Here is a 24879-nt window from a genome sequence, read left to right on the forward strand (position 1 = left end):
GTGCTTCTCAAGACTTCTGGGGTTATTTTCATTGTCAACTACAGCTTGAAAGCTTAGCTATGACTTGCTGATGTGATGCGCTATCCTATTTGTGTTCTCTGGTGATGTCTCAGAATAATTCACGCTGCTGCATCCACAACTCCTTGGTACATACGGGCTCAGCAATGGACAAAGCTCAGGTGTAACCAAAATCCAAGAGAGCAGCTTTTTTGCTGACATAAATGGAGGATGTTGATTTCAAAGAAAAAACTTGGATAGCTTAAAAGAAATCCATCATCGTCATTGAAAAGCCTAGACAACCTGTGTGTTCAACTGATAGTCAGCCAGGAGCTGTCTCTCCAGGAATCCAAAAGAATTAAAAGGAGGCATTATGCTATTTAGAATTGTATTTTAAAAGCATGAAGCCACTGCTTTAGATCTATAGAGCCTTTAAAATTCTTGCAATATTTTAGGTTATATCTTTATGTTCTTTCAAATGGGTGTAATATTTTAGATTTTATTATTACATTATTTGAAATGGTTGCCCTATTTTAGGTTTTATCTCTCTGTTTCTTCACTTCCATTTTTTTTTCCCCAGGGGGGATTGCTGGTGATGCAGATTCCTTGTGAAAATTATTGATTTCGCTATATTAGGAAAGGATGAGTTTTGATGATCATTTCCTGTGCCTGGGGTACTACTTCTTTATTTTTTCCTGGGAATTTTTCTTGTGTAGTATCCTCAGAATCCCATAGAACTAGCATTTTAAACAGCAGTGCAAATGTAAGAGCAAGGGCTGAAACCAACCAGGTTGAAATTCCACAACCTCCTCATCCCACCAATGACAACTTGATTTTACTTCAAAGTGGCCATGGCTCTTGCAATAACATACTACTTCCAGGCCTGGTTTTGTGTACCATGATCTCCAGCTGCTTCAAATGAGCACCTATTGCTGTCACCCCACCCAGATGTACCTTATTGTGCTGGAAACCTGTGCTCATTTCTTAGATATGGAGATATTCCCCATCTGGTGCTTTGTCTATTTCATTTCCTCTTTTGGTTCAGTCTGGAACAAGGCCAAGAAACCAAAGTTCTTCTCTGGAATGGACTTTCTCTGCCATGGCAGGGAGGAATGGGTATGTCTTCATATAGTGCCTGGAGGCAGAATGATATCCTGGTAGGGTGTGTGGCTGTCCCTTCTAGGGAAATAGCTATGGGTTTGTTCTCTACATCCAGGGTTGGAGGATGACTAGTCACACAAAAATTTGAAATGATTACTAAAGAGAGAGACAATACTTTGGGTGGCTTATAAGAAGTTACCATTGTTATTCGAGAATAGCGTCTTGGACTGACTCATGATGGCTTTAGAGGTTGGGTTAAAGTGTCTGCCCAGCACAGTGCTACCCGAAGCATAGTGCTTAGTGTTGCTCCCTTAGAAATTCTTCCCTCAAAGCATTTTGGGGAAGTCAGCTCAGCCTCAAGTCATTCTGGGACCTCAGGAACACATTTTGGGGGTTGGTAAGAAATGGCACCCTGGTTGGGTGCGGTATGACCCCTGAGAAAAGCAGTCAGAAGTCTAGAATATAATATCCAAAAGCATTGGAAATCAGGCTGACTTCACTGTTTTTGTTCCTGGGATACGATCTGGTAAGTAGGGATTGGTAGAAAGGGTTCTTGCAGCAAGAATACTGAAAATTAGATGAATTATGGCTTTGTGGATCTATATAGATAGAACTCCAATTGGAGATCCAGGTGAGGGGCCTGCCATAAACCAAGGTATCTGACAAACAGGCAGGGCCTGAGGCGAGACTCTGGACTCAGCAGGGAAACCAGAGCCTGAAGCAAGTGTATGAGGCAGAAATCAAAGGACAAGGAGAACACAATAGGACAATAAAAGAAAGCTTGACTTAGTTTGTGCGTCGGTTCCCATGCCTCATCCCTGGGACTAGGTCTACAGTAGGGCTCCTCAAACTTGGTACTATGAATAGCTGGGGCTGGACAGTTCCTTGTCGTAGGGGGTTACCCTGTGCATTGTAGGGTGTTTAATGACATTCCTTACCTTTACCCACTAGGTGCTATTGATTAATACCCTCTCAACTGTGACAACCATAAATGTCTCCAGACATTGACAATTATCTCTGGGTGGAAAAAATTGCCCTAATTGAAAACCATTAGTTGACAGCAAAAGACTAATTCCTGTCCGCACTGACTGGTGGGACTACTTTCTTGGTCAGGAATGGTTCAGAAATAGGCACAGTTGAATCTGTCAATTAAGGCTCTCAGGATCTGCAGACAAGTAGGGCTAGTACTTGACAGAAACTGTCCAAGGACCTCTAGCGCTAAAATGAGAAAAACCATTAAGTGTTGGAGAGGAGAAAGCTATCATTGTGTTTGGAGTTAAGAAGAGGGTGGAGAAGGAAGATGAAGAAGTCAGGGTGAAGTTAGATCTATAAATCTGAGCCAAGCTGAGAGCGCCTACGGGAGAGGCCATGCATGTTCCCTTGGGCTTGTCTAGAGCAAGACCTATTATTCAGAACCCGTAGTCCTTGTCATATGGTGCACTTTGGGATCCAAATCCTACATTTTGATTGAGCACTTAGCAAAGGCCCAGGTGGATCTTTGATGATGAAGTCCGTGCTTGTCACTCCACCTTGATGACCCACTCTCTTCCAGATGGCCGTCTGGTTCATTATGAGAAGGTTTACAGGATGCTACAATGGCAACTTTCCAGCAATAGAAATGCTTTGAAGGCTCAGGTGAACTCTGTTTAGAGAAGAATGCCCAGCAAGGTCCAGGATAATGTTTATGCTGAATCTTGTCCAAGTTTCTCTTCCTGGGAGAGATGTTAGCTGACTCTGGAGCTAAGTCTAAGTTGAGGCCAGTGAGACCTGTCCTGTAGATTCATCCCGGTAACGATGGTTGATACTGGCTTTATTCATGGCTTCTTATCTACTGTTTCCGAAGATGATCTTGCACAGTCTTCAATAAACCTTCAACTCTCAGGAATTTTACCATTTCTAAATTCAGGATTTCTGCTACTTCCTGTGGTCGTACTGGCCCTATAAACAGCACATCTTTCTTTTCAATGAGTAAGTTAAATGTCACACAGTCTGAGAAAAGAGCCAAGTTCAGGGCAGAGACTACCTTCCTGGGTACCCCCCAAGAAGGAGTCTTGATCACTTCTCTAAACATGCCCTGGATGTTGCCAGAGCTCATGAAAACGCTGCCCTCTAATGGTGCTAGCAGCTCTGGTGAAGGCTAAGTTGAAGCTCTGAATTTAGGAGAGCGGAGCTGTCTCCCGCTCCCACAACCATGGTTGTCAGGTGGTAATGGTGAGCATGGCATTTGAGCACAGTACGTGGCAGATGGCAGGAATGTAATGCATACTTTTGTTTGTAAATTGAAAATGAAGTAGTGTTCCCTATAAGACTTCAGGGTATTGGGAGCTTTAGGTAAGTGCAAATGAATTTCATGGGGTTTTGTGTGGGGTTAAGTTTCTTTCTACCTTCTAAGAAGATCCAGAGCAGCACAAGCTGACTTTTCTTAACTGAGATCAGGAAGTCATCAACTAACAAACAGGGTGGTGGCATTTTGCCTCTATGTATTGTCTTTATGTTTGTTTGTTTAATCCCTAGGATTCAGTGGTATTTAGATAGAGGAAAACATTTTTTCTACTTGAATATGTTTTTATAAGGTTTCTGATCCATTAGACACTTTCTTCTTACTGATAAACATTTGCAGGCAGATTGTAAAACTACATTTGGAGGGGCAATGGGGGTAGACATTTGCTTAAATTTTGTGTATTCCTTATTTTTGTACTCTCAAAATTTCCTACACTGTAGATTTATTTACAGTTTACTTTATGTATTTAAATGCCTGTATTTTCTTTAAGTAATTTTTTTTTAATGGTTTGAAGAGTGTGTATGAAAGAGAAGGAGAGAAAGAAAGACACACACAGAGGGTTTTGCTTTCAGTGCCTCAAAAGGCTTAACTTGGTTATTCAGGAATGATCTCAATTTTGTTTTGCACATATTTCACTCTGAATTTTATCCAGAAATTTAAGGTTGTAATAACTCTTCTGTGGTTAAAAACTCTTTTAATTCTAGGAACCTCAGTCTGAATATACTTTAAGGAAAGAAAAAGTCTAATATATTCGGTACTGAACACTTAGGTCCTAATTTTCTGTTCTGCCCTTATGCATTATGCAATATTTTCAGTGGGTTGGCATTCTGCTTGGTGACCTTTGAAACATGCAGGCACCATCTTGAAATGAGCACCAATAGAAGTTCTGTCTTTCCTGTTTACTGTGCTCGCTTTCCAGGACTTCTTCCTGACAGTATGTCTCAAACCCTGAAGCTTGCCAATAAACACTCATAGAAAAAAAGACAGAAATTTGTTTGTGGAAGCGGGTATCTGAAGGGTTGCAGTTGATAAATCGTTGTGAAATGGTCAGGAGATTATCTGAAATTGATCAAACATTGTAACGATGGTTGTGGATGGGTGTGGCCCATCACATACATGGTGAACTACACTAGCTGGTAGGCTTCTCAGGTTTGTGAATGTGTGGATTTTGTGTATCCTTCACAGCTCAGTTCAGCTGGGTGCAGTTTCCTGGGTTCACCTAATATTTTTTGCAGATAAAATTGCAGAGTAAACTTGACATTTACATTATGCTCAAATTGTTTCCTAATATTTCAATTACACTGAAAGGAATGCACATTTTCAAAATAAGAATTTATAGCTAAACCAAGCATATAACTATGATGATAATAGCTAACATATCTTGAGGCCTTGTTATGTGCCAGGCACAATTCCAAGCTTTTGACATGTATTAATTAACTCATTAAGTCCTGTTAACAACTCTTGAAGTAGGTACTATCGTTACCCTTATTTGTAGATGAGTACACTGAGCCACAGAGGGGTGAAACAGCTTGTCCACGTTCATAGAACTATGTGGGCAAGACTCCAGCTCCTGTTTTATTCACTCTGCTTTTCCTCCTTCTCTAATGAAAGGAAAGAAACTACTTTTGGATGCTAAACCTCAACTTTACAGAGCAGCAAAAACTATCAGATGTTCTTGGCCTATCATTTGCCACCTGATATTAATAGCAAAATGCCTTAACTCCTTCCAGCCAGCAGAACACTCACTGAATATGACTTAAAGGGCTTGACGGTGGAGGAACTGTCTAAGCTATGTCACAAGAATCCAATGTGTTAACTCAATTTTTGCTTTAGTCTCTTTTCTTTCCAGGGCAGGATTTTCACAATGTGCTAATGGAAAGCAGTGGGCAGGGGAAGGGCAAATAAATGACTACACAAAGGTACATACCTGTACTTGGCCAGGGTGGATCTATATTTGGTAAGATTAAGCCCTATTGTATTTTCATGCCTAACAGTTACAGAATTGAAACTTGTCCCTCAGGACAGGAATTTGCCACCTACATTCCAACATTCCTTGTCTTCTGAGCAAAACCACTGCATTGATGTCATCTAATCCTCTTGTTTTTATATTTTCTCTCTTAGCTTGGTACTGTCTCCTTTCCTCTCTGGCCATTCTATCATACTATAATGGAAGGTTTTTGTTTGTTTTGCTTCATTTTGTCTCCCCTACTCCTTTTAATTTGTCTTTGCTGGTGAGGGCAGTGGTAGTAGGAAGGAGTGCCCTGGGAAGAGCAGAGAAACAGAACCATTCTAGGCTTTGAGAAAATTAAAAATGTGAAGTCCATTCTCATTTATTCTTCTTATTAAAAATGTATCTTTCTTTGCAACTGTTATGTAAGTCTCAAATTACTTAAAAATTAAGTCTCAAAAATGTCCTTTTGATTATGTAAAGGTTAATATTATTTTTAAAAAGTAAATATTCTCACGTAGAACCAGAATTGATAACAATTGCCCTTGCCCAGTGGTTCTTAACTCTGCTTGTAGGTTAGAATCAATACTTGAGGATACTTTTTAAGTTACTTAAGAAACAATATCAACAACCCCCTCCCTTGTTCCTGTCCCCTGACAAAGAACAAGAAACTAAGGTAAGTTGACCAGGGCAAGGATTTCTGCCTCTATTACTATACAAGGAGTGCACTGGATAGCATGTTCATTCATTCATTCATTCATTCATTCATTCATTCATTCATTCATTCATTCCTCATTATTTACTGAGGACTTAAGAAGTGCCAAGCATGGGGGAGGAATGATGTGATGATTACATAGGCTTTGGAGTGAGAAGACACAGAGATCTGAAGGATGTGCAGGAATTAGCAGGGTGAAGGCAGGAGCAGCATGAGGGAAGGTTGTGGGAAGAGTAATCTGGGCAACAGGTAGAACTCTGATGGGAAGGAGAAGACTTCAGAGGAAGTTTTCAGAAGGGAGGTGTGGCTGGGGAGGGGTGACTGGCCAGGACTGCTCTGTGAGACCTTCCTGTCTAGTCTCCGGTCTGCACTCACTGGCAGCCTGGGGAATGATCAGTAGAATATGTTACCACTGCTCTCCCTCAGTGCCTCTCTGAACAGTCAACTGCGACAGCCACTGTGTCTTCACTGACTTCACCTAGGCCTTTCTCTCCGCTGTCCTGTCCATATGAGGTTTCCTCTGTGGTCATTTATTGTGTAGCAGCATCTATTCCTTAACTATTTAAGAAGCCTTGGCCAGTTTGAGGCAGGGACGATGTAAATGAGGTCAAGGGAGGCTCTGGGGATATGGGTTCTGGTCTTGGCTCTGATGCTAAGCAGCTCCGGTGTGATGAGTAAGTCCTTTCTTTTGGGGGACCCCAATTTCCTCACAGGATAAGAGAGTAGGCTGAAGGGTCTCTGAGGCTCCTCCAAACTGAAAGTTTACCTTCTAGAGAAGCTCTTCAAGCCAAAGGTCTTTACCTTGAGTACGAGACTCAGTAGTTAATTTAGTTAAATTACACTTTTAAAATAACCATTGCTACGACATAAGACTAGTTGAGAAATATATATTTTATGGCATATGGATTCAGCCAAGCTTGGAATGTCCTATTTCTGTAGAATAGCATAAATATGGATGTTATATTCCAGTGGCCTTAACTTTCATCGATCCAGATGCTGCATATACCAAAATTGAATAATAAAATGTCCTCAGACACACAGTATGAATATATGAAATATTCATGTGTGTTAATATGAATCCTGCGATGAGTCATTCAAAATGGTGGTAATCTGATTATATTAAGAAATAATTTACTTACCTAAAATGAAAAAAAAGAATTCTAAGAATACCTAATGTTGGTATTTCTCAGGCTCTATTATTGGCCATGTCAATTGGAGAAACCGTTTGGAAAGTCATTTGGCAACATCTCCTAAAGCTGAATATACATAAAGTCTAGGAGCCAGGAATTCCGCTTCCAAGATATGCCTAACAGAGATGAATACATATGTTCAGCAAAAGGCATGTCCAAGCATGTTTATAATTGTGAACAGAACAAAGCTAGAAACTACCCAAGTGTCTGAATGGAGTAGGAAGTAAAATGTCTCTTCGTACAATGGAATTCACGCAGCATTGAGAACAAAGAACTTAAAAAAGCACACAGCAACACAGATGAAATTCACAAGCATAATTCTGAAAAATAAAATGCCATACACCAGAAAGCTTATAGCATATGACTCCATTTATGTACAGTAGAAAAACAGGCAAAACAGCTAGACTGTTAGAAGTCAGAATGGTGGTTACCCTTTGAGGGGCTGGCAGCCATTAGGGAACACAATCGGGACTCATGGGGTAATGTTCATTCAGTTTCTTGAACTGTGCACTGATTCCACGGCTGTGTTTAGTTTGTGAAATGTATCCACATATATACTTATGCGGTTTTCTGTATGTACATTATATTTCAATAACAACATTTTAAGAAAGTGTTTTACCACTTATTAATTCATTTGACCCACATAACACTTCTAGGAGATAAGAAGGCCAGGTAACTTTTCTTCAGATTTATAGAAAGAAAGCAGACTCAAAGTTTGGTCCAAGGTCTCAGGGCTAACTGGTGGTAGAATCAGGTTAGGTATGTAAACCTCCTCACCCAAGAAAGATAGTCTCTGTGGGAGTACCTTGCACAGTGCTTGATGCATAGTAGGTGCTCAATAAATTTCATCTGAAGCTGGATCATAGAATGGTGGTCTTCTAATCCCACAAGGCGGTTATCCTGCTGTGGGAGTAACCATCTTCTCTGGTGGTCTAATGTCCCTCATAGAACGTGCTTATTCTCTCCTAAGAGAAGAGTGGAGATGAGGCCTGAGTCACATATCCTAAGAAGCTGCCAAAATACCTGTGGAGAATTGCATAACCTGGTCCCTCTAGGGCTTAGAAAAGAATGAGTCAGACAGCCATTCTCAGACACCGTGCCCAGGAAAACAGGAAGAAGGTTCACTTAGGCAGAAATCCATGTATGTGACCTTGGATACATCACTGAACTTCTTCAGGGGCAACAATTTGAAAGACAAATTTGAGACACTCTGCCGAGGGTGACGTGATCCTTCTGTGGCTGATCTTCTGAGAGCCCTGAATTTTGTGTACTATTTTCTAATTATATTCTCATTATTTTCAAGGGCATCAGACTGCATTTCAAACTTGACAATTCCTTTGCTATAATGTCAGCTCAAAATTTGACTAATTTATACTTTAAATACAAATATGCCCAATTTTCAGCCTTTCATCTTAGTTCAGAATGAAGTTATACCAACTATGTTATATAAAGTAACCAGGGGTCCTATTCAGCTTGTTAACCCTGTTTCTTAAAAAAAAAAAAAAAAAAAAAAAAAAAGTGCGATAGAGCTTTCCTTGTCAATATAAAATTCGAGTTATTTATGATGTGGCTAAAGATATGATAAGAAGTCTCAGAAATGGAATCTGTTATTGCTTGGAAAATAAAATCTCAAGACCTTCTTTGGAAAAAAATGGAGAGTGATAAAATGCTTTCATTTAGGGCTTGGCTGTGATGTCAAGGTCAGCCAATGAGCTCAGAGGGAATCTGAGAAAAATAAAGAGAAAAATAGAAACAGATGTCTGGAAAATCTTCTTGAATATTGCTGGTGAAACTGTATGGTTAGAAGACAAAATTTCAGTGTTACATCCATCATCCTAAAAAGGTTATAATGAAAGCCATTTAAATTGGTGTTCAAAAACCTTGTGAGAACTTTGGTTGACTGTATTCCACCATGAAGTGCGTTTTGATCTGAAGTCCTGATTAGGGTATTCCTCCAGTAGGTCAGCTGCCATGGGCCTCCTATTAAGTCAAAGTCTCTATTTCAAATTAGCAAAAGAGAGAATGCTGATGAAAAGGGGAATAAGAATAAAGCTAAAAAATTGTTTTGGCTTCTGATTGATCAGTATCTATGTTCTCAGAAGCAAATTTCTTTTTGTTTCTAGTTGCTGCCGATGGTAGGAAATAGAAAAATACCTGTCTTAAAAAGTTGCCAAAGATGGTCAGTTGAAAGGGTTGAAGAGTCTAACACAGGAAATAGGTCACCAATAACGGAGCTAAAAAGGAATGAAAGTAGACAGCTTAGAGATAGACCCTTGGAGACACTCAGATGGAAGGGTAGTCAAAAGGCTAAGCACAAAAGACCAAGAAGAGCTATAATTCTAATTAAGGTCCAGGATGGTTTAAAAAGAAAAATAATCAAGATTGGTAAGAAGGGTTTAAACTATAGTAGTGATAATGATTTGACAGTCTGCTCTAGAATGTCTGTATCTATTTTACTGGTTAGTTTTCAAGAGTGCTATAATTCATACTCGCAAAAGTAGAGAAAGCATGATTATTTCTAACTCAGTACTACAAAGGCTTGACTTAATTTTGTTAAATTCCTGCCTTACTGGGAATTGTATGACCTTGGATCAGTTAATTCACCCCTCCAAGCCTCACTTTCTTCATCTGTAAAATGTAACAATAGTAGCACCTGCTTCATGACATCACTTTGAGGCCTCCATGGTGGATATGAATTGTTAATTCCAGAGCTTAGATTATATTAAAAGAGTGCGAAATGTTTTTTGTTGATGGTGGTAATCATGATGTCCTTGAATATCTTTAAGTTGAGGGACTCTTTCTTACTTTCCTTTTTTGTTTCTTCCTCTGCCTTGATTTCATCTCTACCTTGTCTTTCAAAAGATTTGAAGTGTCTTAAAAAGTTCCAAATAACTAAAATTTTATTTCTTGTTTATATCTTGCCTCCCTTAAAAGTGAGACTAAAACAAAATGTTTATAAGGATATTTTAAAAGTAAAAAGGGGCTAGACACAGTGGCTCATGCCTATAATCCTAGTGCTTTGGGAGACTGAAGCAGGAGGACCACTTGAGGCCAGGAGTTTGAGACCAGCCTGGGCAACATAGCAAGACTCCACTGCTACAAAAAAAAAAAATACAATTAAGAAAAAGAAAAAGAATTAGAAAATTTACAAGAGAAAGGCTAAGTCAGAATAAAAGAAAAAGTATGAAGATGTGAACCAAGGAGTCCGTTTCAATCAAAATCTTAAACTGTGAATGACTCATTCAAAATAGGGTAATATAAGAAACACTTATTTTTGAAGACTATTTACAAAGGTGGGATTGTAGGAGATCTTTAAGAGATATTACTTCTAGGCCTGAGGAGGGTGGGGTTGCTGGAGCCCTGAAGAGAGAGTCCTGTAGAGCACACTAACTTGAGAGGACCACAGGTCTCTGTTGAGAGGCACAACTAGCCTGAGGTGACCTCATGGGGAAGGACTGGGGAAACACGTTCTCTGAATTCACTCTCTTTCCTCTTTCTCATCTCCTGCTGTGTCTTCCCATTTGCCCAAAGAGAACTGGAAGCCAAAGGGAGTACAAGCCATTGATATTATTTACACAGACCCATCTGTCTCCTGGAGCAGAGGAAAAACAGAGAAGGGTAGGGAGTGGATCCAGAGGAGCAAACAGAACACGTTGAGCAGAGGGTCCCAGAAAGTTGATAAATCAACACTGAAATCTCAACCAGAATCCAGAGCACAGTGGGGAATAGGATCATATACAAAAATCATGTCATCAACAAATAATAAAACACCATGCCATTTCCACTGGAGATTTTCTAGAGAATTCCACTTTTAAATGACATTCTGTAAAATTGTCCAAGTTGCTAAACATTATATAAAATTGTTGGATATCAATTTACATCAAGTAAATTTGGGGTGCATCTAGGAAAAATAATAATTTTGGCTTTAGAAATTGGTCCAATCTATTCTTTCTGAAAATGAATAGATAATAAAATGATTTATGAAGGCAACTTTTACATTGAGACAATAAAATGTCTTCTTTTTCATTAAGATTATTTTTAACTTACTATCATGATTGTTAAGTAGACAGCTCATAAAAAGGGTTCAGATCATTAAGGTAGATTTAAAAGAAAGAGGACCAAAACATGCTGACTTATTCCATCCAGAATTGTTCACTGATACATTGGGAGAATATCCCCGAGGGTTGAGTTTCATGGTGGTGAAGTGTGAGAGAAAGTAATGGGAATCAACATTCTCAACTGAGCACACGCAGCTTGGCCCATCAATGGTTCTTTCTCACAGAGATGGAATCTAAGAGAAGGTGAGAAAAAGCTCCAAGTCACCTTAAACTGATCTGGACAGATTGTTCCCTCTAGGTGAAAAGTTTGCCAGAGGAGTCAGTGGTTGGAAGCAATATTCTCCTGTTTTGATATTTTGAAAGCTAGATCTCCCCAGAGATACAGCAAATAGACCAGAGATTTGCATAACTCTCTTTGGTAAAAATTTCTACTTTGTGTGAATATAATATTGGATGGATGGGGCAAATCCAATACTAGTTGGTTGTTAGTACCACTAAAAAACAACTTTTATGTTGTTAAACTTTATAAACACTTCATAGAATTACATAAACCTCAGAACAACATTGTGAGGCACTTTCCTCTTTAGAGGATAGAAATGTAAAACTCAAGAAGATTGAGAACATTCTCCAGATCACCAACTGCTAGGATTAATGTGAGAATGATGACTGGAGGGGGTGATAATCAACAGTCTTCTAAACATCTTTGTTACATGAACAAATGATACACGTGAGAACACAGTCCCTTGCTTGTTTAGCTCCTGAGAATACACCCGAATTTAGAGGATGAACAGGGTGGGACTTCCATCTCTATGGATGTAGATGAGGATGGAGAGAGGCATTGCCAGTGGCAGAGAAACAGCAGGACCTCCTGGTGGCCCAGGCACCCGGTGGCTGTCAGAGCATGCCATCCTGCAGAAGCCAGACATGCGTGGGTGGTTTGAGGTAAGTCCATATCTCATGGATTGCCTGGGAGGCTTGGAAGCTAACCACCCACGATGACAGGCCCTGACAGTCATAAGCAGGCATCACTAATCTGGGTCACACCGCTCCATGCTCACTGTGTCAAAGGCTGCAGGTTAGTTGATGGCCTGGCAACCCTAAATTTGGAGTGCATCTAGGAAAAATAATACTGTTTTCAGAAGTTGGCCCAATCTATTTTTTCTGAAACTGAACAAATAATACAGTGATCTACAAAGGCATCTCTTACATTGTGACAGAAAAATTGTACTGTCAATTTTATTGCTGTTACTCAGAGTGAGTCATCTGTGTGAGGTGTCATCAGCAGGAATAACCAGGGTCATTGCTTGCCCTTTTTGGATTTTTTGCGCTAGAATCCCCTTGAGCTCTTGTCAGTATGTGTTCTCCTCACCTTAGGGGAGTAGAACCTGGGTAATCACCCTTTACACAACCTTAGAATTTTACAGAACAATTGGACTCAGTCAATAAGCTCACAGCATCAGCATGCCTAGCAAGGAAGACCCCTTATTTCCCTTGGTAACAGGCCTGTAGTGGGCACTCAAACAACCAGACTGTCTCTTGGCAATGTCTTTGCCTCGTGAAACCTAGAAAATGTCTTCAATGGCAGGTGTTTTCGGAGGTGAGTTAAAGAAATAGCTCCTTCTCAATTAATGCAAAACACTGCCTCTCATTCCACCATGCAGCTCCACACATTGCATCATGACGTTTGATCAGGCTTCTGTAGCCCCAGAAGGGTACACTTTGGCAGTAGGACATTGCCCTCTTCGTTGTGCTTGGGACAGAGCCCACTTGAGAAACGAAAGCTCCACAGAAACCCTCAAATTCATATGCTGGGCTACCCTAACTCTAGTGTGAATGAGAATGACCACAACCTGATAAAAACTTGTAAATACCTGACTTATTCCTCCTGAAGACCCTGAACACATTCTACACTGAGAAATATACTCTGGGCTCAATGTAAGCCATGGACAGGAAGCACTACCATCAGCCAAGAGTAAGATTCCAGGAACTTCACCTGAAACCACTGCCAGATGAAAGCCACCTTGATTCTGTGATCATTGAAGACTTGGTTTCCTTAGTTGAATAAACACAGAATGTGGAGCTGGTAGATTCAGGATTAAAGCCCTCCACTCCGATTTAAGATGAATAGGGTTTTAGGTAGTCTTCTTAATTTCCTGAAGCTTCACTTTCTCATAAACCTGGAGATACCAGTGCCTATCTTATAGGGTTTCCAAGGTGATTAAATATGCACTCACAGAGCAGATGGGGACAAATAGCTCCTGAGGCATTCCTAACTGTGGAATCTAGACGGCCTCTGATCCTTTTAGCATCTCTTTAGGTGCCCAATGGCTTTCACCTCTGCGGTTTCCTTGAGCCTCTCACTAATCCCATGAAGGGGTTACGAGCAGCTCTGGAACACTATTGTGTAAGAAGAAAAAGGCACAATACTGAGAAGTTTAATGACTTTTTCCTAACATCATAACAGGTGGAACCAGGACTGATTGTCCTGCCCAAAACGTTATCCAGGAAACTCTGCCAAATCGTATTTTGTAAACAGTCTTACAATATCTGAACAGCAGATATTCAGGTGAGACACAAGGAAGAACAGCTGTTCTACCCTGAAAGTAGTCACAAATGAGAAGTTCTAGAATCTTCTCTGAGGCTGAAGGATTTAGAAATGCCAATCATGCAAATGGCATTTCTGTTGAAAAAGTAAGGCTTCTTTAGCCACACCATTAACCTGTTTAAAATGATGCAATGAATTTTGCTGTTAGAGTCATCTGCTATAAATTATTGAGAAAGAATGGCATTATGAAATATTATGAAACCATTAAAAGCAATGAGGCAGATCTATATGTGCTGAGATAAAAGGGTATCTATGAGATATTGTTTACTGAGAAATGCAGAGCAATATGTATAGTGTAATTGAATTTTTGTAAAAAGAATATATACAACTTATAAGGCATACCTGCTATAAGAGATCAGTAAGATTATATATCGAACTGTCGACTGGATTTATCTCTGAGAACATATTTGGAATGGGGATCAGGTAAAGGAATTTCAATTTTTTAAAAACATTTTTCCCATTTAAAATTTTACAATGAAGTGTATTCATCTTTTTAAACTGGAGAATATCAAAAACTGGGGAAACAAAAAAATCACGTATAGTATATATAATAGATATTTATTGAATAAGAACTTGGTGAGTTTCATAATTTTCTTACAAAATATTACTATTATACTTCACATTTAATTCTGCTTTATAACATGTATATTTTTAATATGCACGATGCCATTAGGGTTTTACACAACCCTCTGAGTTGGGCAGAGAGCATCTTACAAAATAGGATTTTGAGGCGCTGAGAGGTCACATCATTTTTCCAAGGTTATACGTAACTGATACTTGGACAATCTTCTTATTACTTGACTTTTATTTATTCTTTTACCTGAGATTTTTTGGGGCCCCTCTATGTGCTAGGCCCACTCTTCTCCCCACTACACTATATGCACTGCAATGTGCAAATAAAGATTTGAAAGCACTATATGCACTGCAATTTGCAAATAAAGATTTGCATATACAAGCACCATATAACTCAAAGCCTGAAAATGATAAATAAAAATTTCTAACTAATGGATAACTGTTAGATGCAAATTTTATTTTGGTTACTCTCCCTATGTGCTTTTCTAATATAAGCTATAGCAGATTTTATTTACTCAACCAAAGTTTCAGCTTGCTTTTCTGAAGAAAAGATTTGCTAGTTGCAACTTTAGCTTTTTTTTCCCCCTCTACCATTCACTTCAAGAGGCCATTAAATGGTTTTTAGTTCATCTCCCACTTTAAAAGATAATCAAATGTCTCCATAGTCCTTTGTTTCTTTCTTCTATAGCAGATCATTTTTCCTTTATTTTTGCACAGGGAGAGGATTAGGCAGAAAAGATGTGCCAATCATCCCAAAAGACTGGAGAAGCTTATAAACTCATCCCCAAAGGAAAATTCTTTTGCCATAATGTCTCTTTTGCCATAATGTCTCCATTAACTTAATTTCTGCGGTCTGACTTTGCAAACAGAAACTTGAGTCCATCGATGTGCTCGAAGTTAAACACCAAACAACTGCAAGCTTTAACTGTAGGGTGTTGGCTGGCTGGGCTCACACAGAGAACTGCAAGGAGAACTCTGTCCATAGTTATCCATTAATGAAAGGCAATGCCGACAAATATGATTCATGAGGCTCCTGCTACAGAGGGATGGGTGGGTAGGAAATAAAGTCTTCCAAAGCAATTGAGTCAAAGAGGCCTTGGTTCTGGGGATAGCATTTGTTTACACATTTATTCTTTTATCCTATTTATTATCTATAGGTACTGCTTGTGATACAGGTATAAAAATGATTAACGAGTAGGGTTACTGCTTTCCTGGAACAATATTTCAGTGTGAAGATGGGACAACAAACCAATTTAAAAAAATTAATTACACCTGTAATCCCAGCACTTTGGGAGGCCAAGGCAGGCGGATCACGAGGTCAAGAGATCAAGACCATCCTGGCCAAAATGGTGAAACCTGTCTCTACTAAAAATACAAAAAAACAGCTGGGTGTGGTGGCAGGCGTCTGTAGTCCCAGCTACTCGGGAGGTTGAGGCAGGAAAATCGCTTGAACCTGGGAGGTAGAGGCTGCAGTGAGCCGAGATCGCACCACTGCACTCCAGCCTGATGACAGAGCGAGACTCCATCTCAAAAAAAAAAAAAAAAAAAAAGAAAAAAATTAATTATAGATCCTAATAAATGCTAAGCAGAAAATAAGCATAATGCTATGATGGTTAATATCAATGATGAGGGAAGGCAGGAACCTATTTAGATAGGGAGGTCAGAAAAATCTGAGAGGCAGAATCATAAACTCCTGTCATACATCATCCTAATCCCTGCTGCAAAGCAGACACAACCCCTCCCCTCCCCTCCCCTCTGCTAGATCTTAATACAACTCTCTTAAAAAGGCTGGGAGTAAAATGCCAAATGGAATAATTTCTCCAGTGTCATGTAATCAAGTCCTGCAGTGTGTTAGCTAATTTTGTGCCGTAGCATTGTCAAAAAATGTTTTCTGTGGCTGAAGAATGCCTATTTTCTTCTTTATTTTTACTCTTCTCCTCCCTTCTAAACTATTGCCATTTTCATTCTGACCTCCCACAAAGCAATGAGTTGAGTTTTCTCTGCAGTGACCATTGTGCAGTTGTAAGAATTTGGAGAGCAGCAGGAGCCTGCTGGGGCTGTGACTTTGTCTGGTGGCCTTGTTCTCAGAGAGAGAGAGGAAAAAAAATGGGCTTAAGAGGAAGGATATAGATTATGAACAAAGGAAGCCTTCATGGCTGCAAAAAAATAATGAGGACACAGGATCAATGGCAGCATAGAGCTCCTTTCCTAAATATTTAAGACGGTGAATTCTCTGGAATTGTTTTGGTACAGTCTTACCTTGAGGCACAGGACAACCCCCAGCAGACTTAGGATGTCTCTTCACATCCCAGGACACTATAACACAGAGTCTTTTAAAAAATTTGTCCCTTGACTTACTGTGTTCAAATGCTCTCCATTAGATACAACCAGCAATGCAATGCCAAAAAAAAAAAAAAAAAAAAAAAGTGTATATTTGGAATTCCTTCAGATGATCTTTTCTTGGACATACTATTTAATTGCATGAGCTTTTCCAGATGTGAAGCTCACTCTTTGGGAAATAACAAAGAATTTGTGAATTAAGTAAGTTATCCTGCTTTTATGCATTTTTTCCCGTGTGATTATATATTATAAACAGAATGTTGAGGTTAATCATATGAATTTGTCAGAAAATGCACTCTCAGAATTGTTTTGCTTAACAAAAGTCAAAATTTCTTAAAATGAAACCAGCTGTTTTACATTTATACCAAGATCAGGGTTAAATATTTAAGATCTCTGTATTGAGTCATTCCAAATGAGGTAACCAGTTCTCTTAAGACTAAATAGCATATCTCAAAAGCTATAATACATAGGAAAGAGTTTAATGTAAATTATACATTTACATTTACAAAATAATTTCAACTGCTATCTCTTTTTCTTCTTAGAGACCTGCCTGTTTTTAGCAAACATTCTGCTTTAGAAAAATTACACTCATTTACTTTCTTAATCTTTTTGGCTTGATGCAATGCTAATACTATGAAATTCAGATTTGAAATATCTGCATTTCCCTGGCCTGATGACAACCCTTATAGTCCATTTAGATGAAAGTAGCATTTGGAGCACTTTTGGTGTGAATTATCCATACAGCCGGTCTCAGCTGCTGGTCCCCATGCCACGTAGGAGTCTCTCCTCCTTCACCAAAGGCATTTGCTTCCCTTGGATTGTGTCTGGAAAGCTTACCTAGCCACAGGGGGCAATAGTGTCTCCAGCAATTCCTCAGAGAACACCCAACTTTGGGACAAAGTCTTAGACATTTATCACTCAGGAAGACAGTTATTTTATTCTACATAATTCTCAAGACAACTGAATAGATGATCAGCTTGGAGTGATGCTTCATGACCTCCCTTTTCCTTCACACTGGCTTCTAAGAACTAGCAGAAAGCTGGAGAAAACATTTTGCCTACAAAGACCAGGAGCACTATTTAGCCAGGGCTGTGATCACAGTTGTGAAAATTTATATTCACTGGGCATAGGGAGCCGAGTCCTGGAAAAGATCAGAGATCAGGAAGTGAGATGATGGCATCAGCATAGAGACTCAAGGCGTCAAACATCCTCAGAGTATTTTAGAGTTTCTGTAGTGCGTTTGCCTGGAGGTCTTTATCTGGATATTCTTCTCCTGTCTGTTGAAATAAGGGATAGAAAAGGGGAAGTAGTGCCCTTGGTAAAATAAATGCTAGTTTGGTGTGTAGGTAAGATGTCTGCAATCTGGAGAGTTTGAGATTGAGGTGGAAGAACCATATTTGAGCTACCACATGGAAAAAACATATCCGTGTACCTGTATTCATATATTTTCATAAGGTCTCCTGGTTTCCTACCCCAGGGAAGAAAGATAAGCATGTTGGCATATGGATTAGTTTGGGAAGAATACAAATGTTTATGAGCCATGTTTTTCCATTAAGTGAAAGTTTACTTAATGCTGTGAAAAAATAAATATTCTTATAATTTAGATTATTAACGCAATGGATGGGAGAACTGGAATGAGAATTTGGACACTGCTTCTTATTTACTAAAATATTAACAGCTGGGCAGCTTTGAAAGAAGTAGAATAGAGGCAGCTTTCTTATTTTTTTTTCCCCCCTTTGTGGCTGGAAGAGGTGCAGGCAGCCGAAGCTCATTACTATACGGGCTTCTTTTCTTGCTCTTTTGGTTGATTCCTCGCCTCTCCTACTAGGGAGAACTTGGAATCAAACTATACACTTTGCCTCTCAGGGGCTCAGTTTCTTCCTCCAAAAAATTACTGAAAATCCCTTCCATCTGTAACATCCAGTGCTTTTATGGCTTAAAAGAAAAAAAATTACAGTCATAATTGCCATCATTAGGACAAGCTGCCTCAATCAACATTTATTTAGCGCTTCTTTGGATCCTAACAGGCACCCGCACCCCCCACCCCCAACCGACAAACTTGACCAGGATGGGATCAACTGAGAGGAAACCAGAGAGGAGAGACTTCCAAAGACCTGACATGCCTGAAGTCAGAGCATGGACTCTGATAGCAAAGCAACCTGACCTCGGCAAGGCTTCTCATCCTGCCTGGAAGGCAAGCCCCCTCCCATCCTCGTTCCCCTACCCAACCCATAACTTGTCTTGATTTTGGTATTGAGATAATTAAGGGAAAAAATCAGATATGTAGCTATACATAAAGACTTTGATCCACCTATTTACCAATGAGGTAATGGTCATTATTTTTTATATCATGAGAAGGCCTACAATGACCAATGAAATGTATAAATGAGGTGGGGGAAGTAAAAATCTTTTAATTTTGGAAATGAAGAGAGACAGCTCTGAAAGAGATAGAGACAATGCTTAGCAGTCCTAGTTTCTCTGCTGATGACCATTAGACCTGCTTCCTGATTTCTGCCAGGACTTAGCTCCTGCCACCAGGCAAATATGTTGAAGAAGGCGTCTACGATCCTGCAGACACATCCACGTATCTGAAACCTGTGGCAAATGAGGAAGTGAAGGGGATGCAATGATAGAGGTTAACAAAGCCCTGATTATGGGATCTATGCCAGGCTAGCCAACAGGCCTCCTCCCCTTTATTTGTAGGTTTGGGGCTTTATGATCAGATACGTCTTATGGAAGATCACACTGACTCTGATGGTGCTGGTTTGACTGAATCATTTGACTTTCTAGGACATACCTAGCACAGTAAACAGAGCATTGCAGCTACACTGAGAAATAGGTGAAAGAAAGTGCTCAAGAATCTAACATTAATTCCTCATGGCAGCACAGCTACAAGCTCAAACATAAAGACAAGTACGATGACTCTGAAAAAATAAGAATGAGTAGCATGTACCCCTCTCCACACCAAGGCTGCGTACTTATGCTTTACCATTGATTATCTACTCATATGGGACCAATGCATGGTTTTTATGCCCTTATACCATTGAAGTAGAAAAATAATCTTTCTTTCCCTACTTCGTGACCATGGATGAATCAGATCACCTTGTTACACTCATGCAATGGGCATAACTCAGAGAAACGCACCCAGTGTGGGAAACTGAGAGTCAAGCCCTTGTTCTGACATGAATTGGAGAAACCACAAAAATTGGCATGGCTTGTGCCTGCCCAGTTGGCATAACTGCTCTGAAATGGCCTTTGACACGCTCTGCTCCTGCCTCTGCTTGTTGGCGAGTTAAATGCTCTGGATGAGTCAGCTGACTTTCTTTTTTTTTTTTTTTTTTTTTTTTTTTGAGACGGAGTCTCGCTCTGTCTCCCGGGCTGCAGTACAGTGGCCGGATCTCAGCTCACTGCAAGCTCCGCCTCCCGGGTTTAGGCCATTCTCCTGCCTCAGCCTCCCGAGTAGCTGGGACTACAGGCGCTTGCCACTTCCCCCCGCTAGTTTTTTGTATTTTTTAGTAGAGACGGGGTTTCACCGTGTTAGCCAGGATGGTCTCCATCTCCTGACCTCTTGATCCGCCCGTCTCGGCCTCCCAAAGTGCTGGGATTACAGGCTTGAGCCACCGCGCCCGGCCGCTGACTTTCAACTATAGCTTTTAGCATGGACTGGGCAATTCTCTTGAAAAGGCTAAATCTGACTTCTACACATGTCAGTTTGATAAGGGCAAACGTGTATACTTCCCTGCTCTGGAAGGATAAACACGTGTTATGAAGTGAATCACTAGAGAAAACATCATGTTGCCAATGGTGTTGTTGCTGGAAGTATTACTTCTCCAATTAATGTGGGAATGCCTATATTCTCCCATTACTCTCCTGTTCAGGTCTGGTCTTCTGAAAAGCTAGTTGTCAAAATGACACCTAGCACAGCTTTCCAAAATTGCTCACTCATTGTGATTAACTGCCATTGATTGCTGAGAGAGTCACAAAATGGATCATTTGATGACAACAACCATAGACGTGGGGGAAATGACTTCTTTCTTTTCTAGCAATAGGCAGCCTTTGCAACGGCCAAAAGTGATGAGTAACCAAAATGCTTTTTAAAAAAATTGACTTGTCATCATTTTCTTTAGTGACAGCACATTGCTCTTAAAGTAACAAACACATGTCAAGGTAGACTTTTTTGAGCATAGTCAAATTATAAATTGGTTTAGACTGTGGACTGAACCTCATTATTTCATTTTAATCTAGGGATTAATTCCTATTTCAATGGTACTCAAAATGTCATCCACAGATCCCTGGATGTACCAAGATCTTTCTGAGTGGTTTATGAGGTCCAAGCTCCTTTCATAATAATACTTACATACTACTTGTGCTTTTGATCTGTTGATATCTCCACTGACTGCACCAAAGCAATCGTGGGTAAGACTGCTGGTGCCTGAGTGGAAATCAAGGCAGTGGCACAAACCATGCTAGCCGTCATTGTCTTCTTCACCGCCACATGCTTGCAGTAAAATATCAGATGGCTTTTACTTAAAGATGACCTGATGAAGCAGGAAAAATAAATGATAAATTTTGTTAAATTTTGACATTGAGAATACCTTTTATACTATTCTGTGTGACAAAATGGGAAGTAACACATAAACATACACTTGTGCTGTAGGTTGAAGTATCACAGTTGTCTAAAAAAAATTGTGTGCTTATTTGAGTTCCAAGTCAAATTAAATATTTTTTTTCATGGCACACCATTTTCATTAAAAGAATGACAAATGATAGCTGTTCTGACTTGGGTCTTTCGCGGATACTTTCTCAAAATTAACAAAGTCAGCTTGTCATTTCAACAGAATGGAATTTGTTGCCAATGACAGAATTTAAACTTTCAAGTAAAATTATGTTTTAGAACTTATATCTGTCACCAATAGCTTGACAGCTTTGCAGCATTTAAATTTGTTCTGGTAAGGTTAGTGGCAATAATAATGAATGTGATTTTTTGATATGGTGTAATGAAATTTGTCAAAATGTTGGAGACCTGCACAAAATAGTGAACAAGTATTTTCCAGATGACCAATTTATAGTGTTATACAATCCTGTAGGGGTAAAATCTCTGTTCAAAGTTTAAAACAGACCAACGAGTTTTAGCATAACAGAGTATGAATGGTTCACTGACATGGTTTCATGTTCCATATTGCAGCTGATACTCAAGAACTACTGCTTGTCAAATTGCAGTGTCATGATTATCTGAGAAAGGCATTAAAACCCTCCTCCCCTTTCCAACCAGAAGAGCAGATCATAACAGATTAAATACAGAAACTGATGTAAGAATCCAGTTATCTTCTAATTAGATTTTTTTTTTGTTTTAGAAAATATACCTGTCGTCACAAAACATATTAGCTCTGCTGACATATAATGGACATATAACAAACATATGTCTGCTGACATATATTTTAAAATAAATAATATTTTTAAAATTTAAGCTTTAGTTTTTGGTATGATAAAAATCCACAGACATAACCCACATACACAAAAGTTATTTGAAGTCCTCAATAATCTTTTAGCATGTACAGGGGCACTGAGACCAAAACACTTGAGAAGAGCTGTTTTATTTTAAGAATTGTGTGGTACCAAATCTTACCACAGCTATTATCATCAGCCTAATAGGAAACACTTGTGTTGAACTTAAATTAGAGGCATTCTATTGATTGATCATGTTATATGCAACTGATTTTTTCCAGCTGGTCACATGACATCTGTTCACTGGAATATAAATAGCAATTATTTGGGGGACAGTTATTGGAGGCAGGGAGTAAGAAATCTGATAGTTAATTTTGCACTTATTAGAAACAGGTATTTCAACATTATTTTAGGCATTTTGAAATGTAAACCTCCTTTAACCTTTAATTCTATAATGAATGACCAAAACTTTGCTGTAGAAGTAGGTATATTTGCTAACTTGGTATTTACAAATTTAAATAACAAACATATGTCTTTGCCTCAGCTCTCATTTTGCATTTCTGATTATGACTTTCCTCTGCTCAGGCATACAGATTATCTCCATAAACACAGAGAAAAGTGCATCTCAACACCTTGTCACACATTCAAAGTCCTTTGCAATTGGTCCTCACTAGCCTTATATGCTGCTTTCCTTCTCCCTCTCGTCCACGTCCACTCACTCTGTACAACAGCCATGCTAAACTTTCTCCAAATACACCCTTTCCTTGTATATCTGGGGATGTTTGAATCCCCTGTTTCTAGTCTTGAAATACTTTTACTCCTCTTCTCCATGCAACAAACTCTCAATCAGGCCTCAAAATCAATGATAAATTTAACCTCCAATAAGAAGCTATATTTTCATTCATTAATTCCCTCAACAAATGGGATTTGCTAGGCAATGGTCAGACATGGTCCTTGCTTTCATGTGGTATGTAAATAATCAGTAAATGATAAATGGCACAATTGTGATGAATGTTTGTGTAGAAAAGTTTCAGGATGCTTTGAGGATCTGGAATAAGACGATTTTCCAGGGTCAGGGAAAGCTCACCTGAAGAAGTAATACTTAATCTGAGCACCAACTAATGATAGGGATAAATAGGAAAAGATGGGAGGAAAGCGCTTTAGGTGGGACAAGGCTTTGTAGCAAGAGGAAGCATGTGTAGAATAGGGGCAGGAAGAAGAGCACTATGTCTGGTGTGCAGTGAATGACAGCACAGGAGATTTGAATTTAGAAAGAGTGAAAACCAAAGCAGGCAAGACCATGTGAGCATGTTAACGAGTTTGTCTTTAACCTGAGACTTATGAAACCATTAAACTGAAAGGATAATGGATTCTCAGGTATGCATTTTGAAACAATCACTGTGGTTGTTGTAGGAGAACAGACTGGAGAGAGGTCAGAGACAAGGCAGGGAGATCTGCGATGAGGTTACTGTAATAGTCTAACTGCATAATAGTGGTTGCCTGGATTAGGAAGTAGAAGGAAAGAGGTGGATTTAAATGACTTCAGGCAGTGACATTGAAAGGATGGTGTGTGATGGATTGGCTATGTGGGGTAAGGGAGAGACAGGTGTCAGGGATGATAACTGGGATTCTAGCTTATGCAATTGAATGCATGAAGTGTTCATCCATTGAGCCAGGCAGGCCCTAGAAGAGAGCAGGCTTAGGAGAGAGCTCCCGACTTCCCCAAGAAGAAGTAGTGACCTCCCGTAGCGTCATACCATTATTACAGCACTTTTCATTGTGTATGGACATTTGCCCATTTTGAATTTGGGGTTGTTGGTATTGTCTGCCTACAATGGAAGAATCCCCTGTTGTGTGAGCCTTTATAGGAGACAGAACACAACTTCCCAGTACAGAAAACAGAATGAATGAGATGCAATTTCTGTTCAACCCTGACATAAGGGTCTCAGACAGGTAAATTGGACTTTGGCAAATATTTGCTTCCATATAAGATTTCACATTTGGAGCAAGTAGAGAAAAACTGAATTGATAATTGATTTCACTATAGCAGTGTTCAGTAGTGACCATAGAGGTGAGTAGCTGAGATGGCAGTGGTGTCTACCATAAGCCGTGGCAGTGGTGCCCGCGGCAGCATTCTCATCAGGCTGTTTCTGTAGCATAAACTTTACTAGTAATCCTGCTGCTCATCCTCCCTTAATACCTACCCATTTTCTGAATCTGCTTCCGTGGCCTTCTGACTGAGGATAAATTGATGATGATGATGACGACGACGACGATGGTGGTGGTGGTAGTGGTGATGGTGATGATGGTTAACAGAATGCTTAATATGAGTCAGGCCCTGCTCCAGTTAGTTCACATATATTCAATGCTTTAATCCTCCTGCCTTCATCTGACAAATGAAAATCTGAAGCCCAGAGTGGTTGAATAATTGGTTTATAGGTCCTACAGCTAGTAACAGATAAAGACAGAATGGAGACCTCAAAGCCTGACTCCAGAACCAGCCTTCTGATTAAAAATGGATTCTGTGGCTTGTAACCAAGAACCCTGGCTGGTACATTTGGTTCTGTGGTCTGTTTTCCCCTGGAAGCCCAGAACATGTTAGGGGTAAACATCGGGTATCATTTTG

General features: G+C 39.6%; 1 long non-coding RNA gene across 1 annotated transcript; it reads right to left on the reverse strand.

Moving 5' to 3' along the window:
- Window positions 1–17389: 17389 nt before the first annotated feature.
- Window positions 17390–24660, reverse strand: LOC111554635. Its single transcript, XR_002735301.1, has 3 exons — window positions 24458–24660; window positions 21166–21346; window positions 17390–17949 (listed from the first exon to the last, which is right to left on the reverse strand). It is a non-coding gene; the product is annotated as an uncharacterized LOC111554635 (long non-coding RNA).
- Between the last annotated feature and the right edge of the window lie 219 nt (window positions 24661–24879).

Source organism: Piliocolobus tephrosceles, chromosome 6 (genome assembly GCF_002776525.5).
Source record: "Piliocolobus tephrosceles isolate RC106 chromosome 6, ASM277652v3, whole genome shotgun sequence".
In the NCBI taxonomy this organism is placed as follows: Eukaryota; Metazoa; Chordata; class Mammalia; order Primates; family Cercopithecidae; genus Piliocolobus; species Piliocolobus tephrosceles.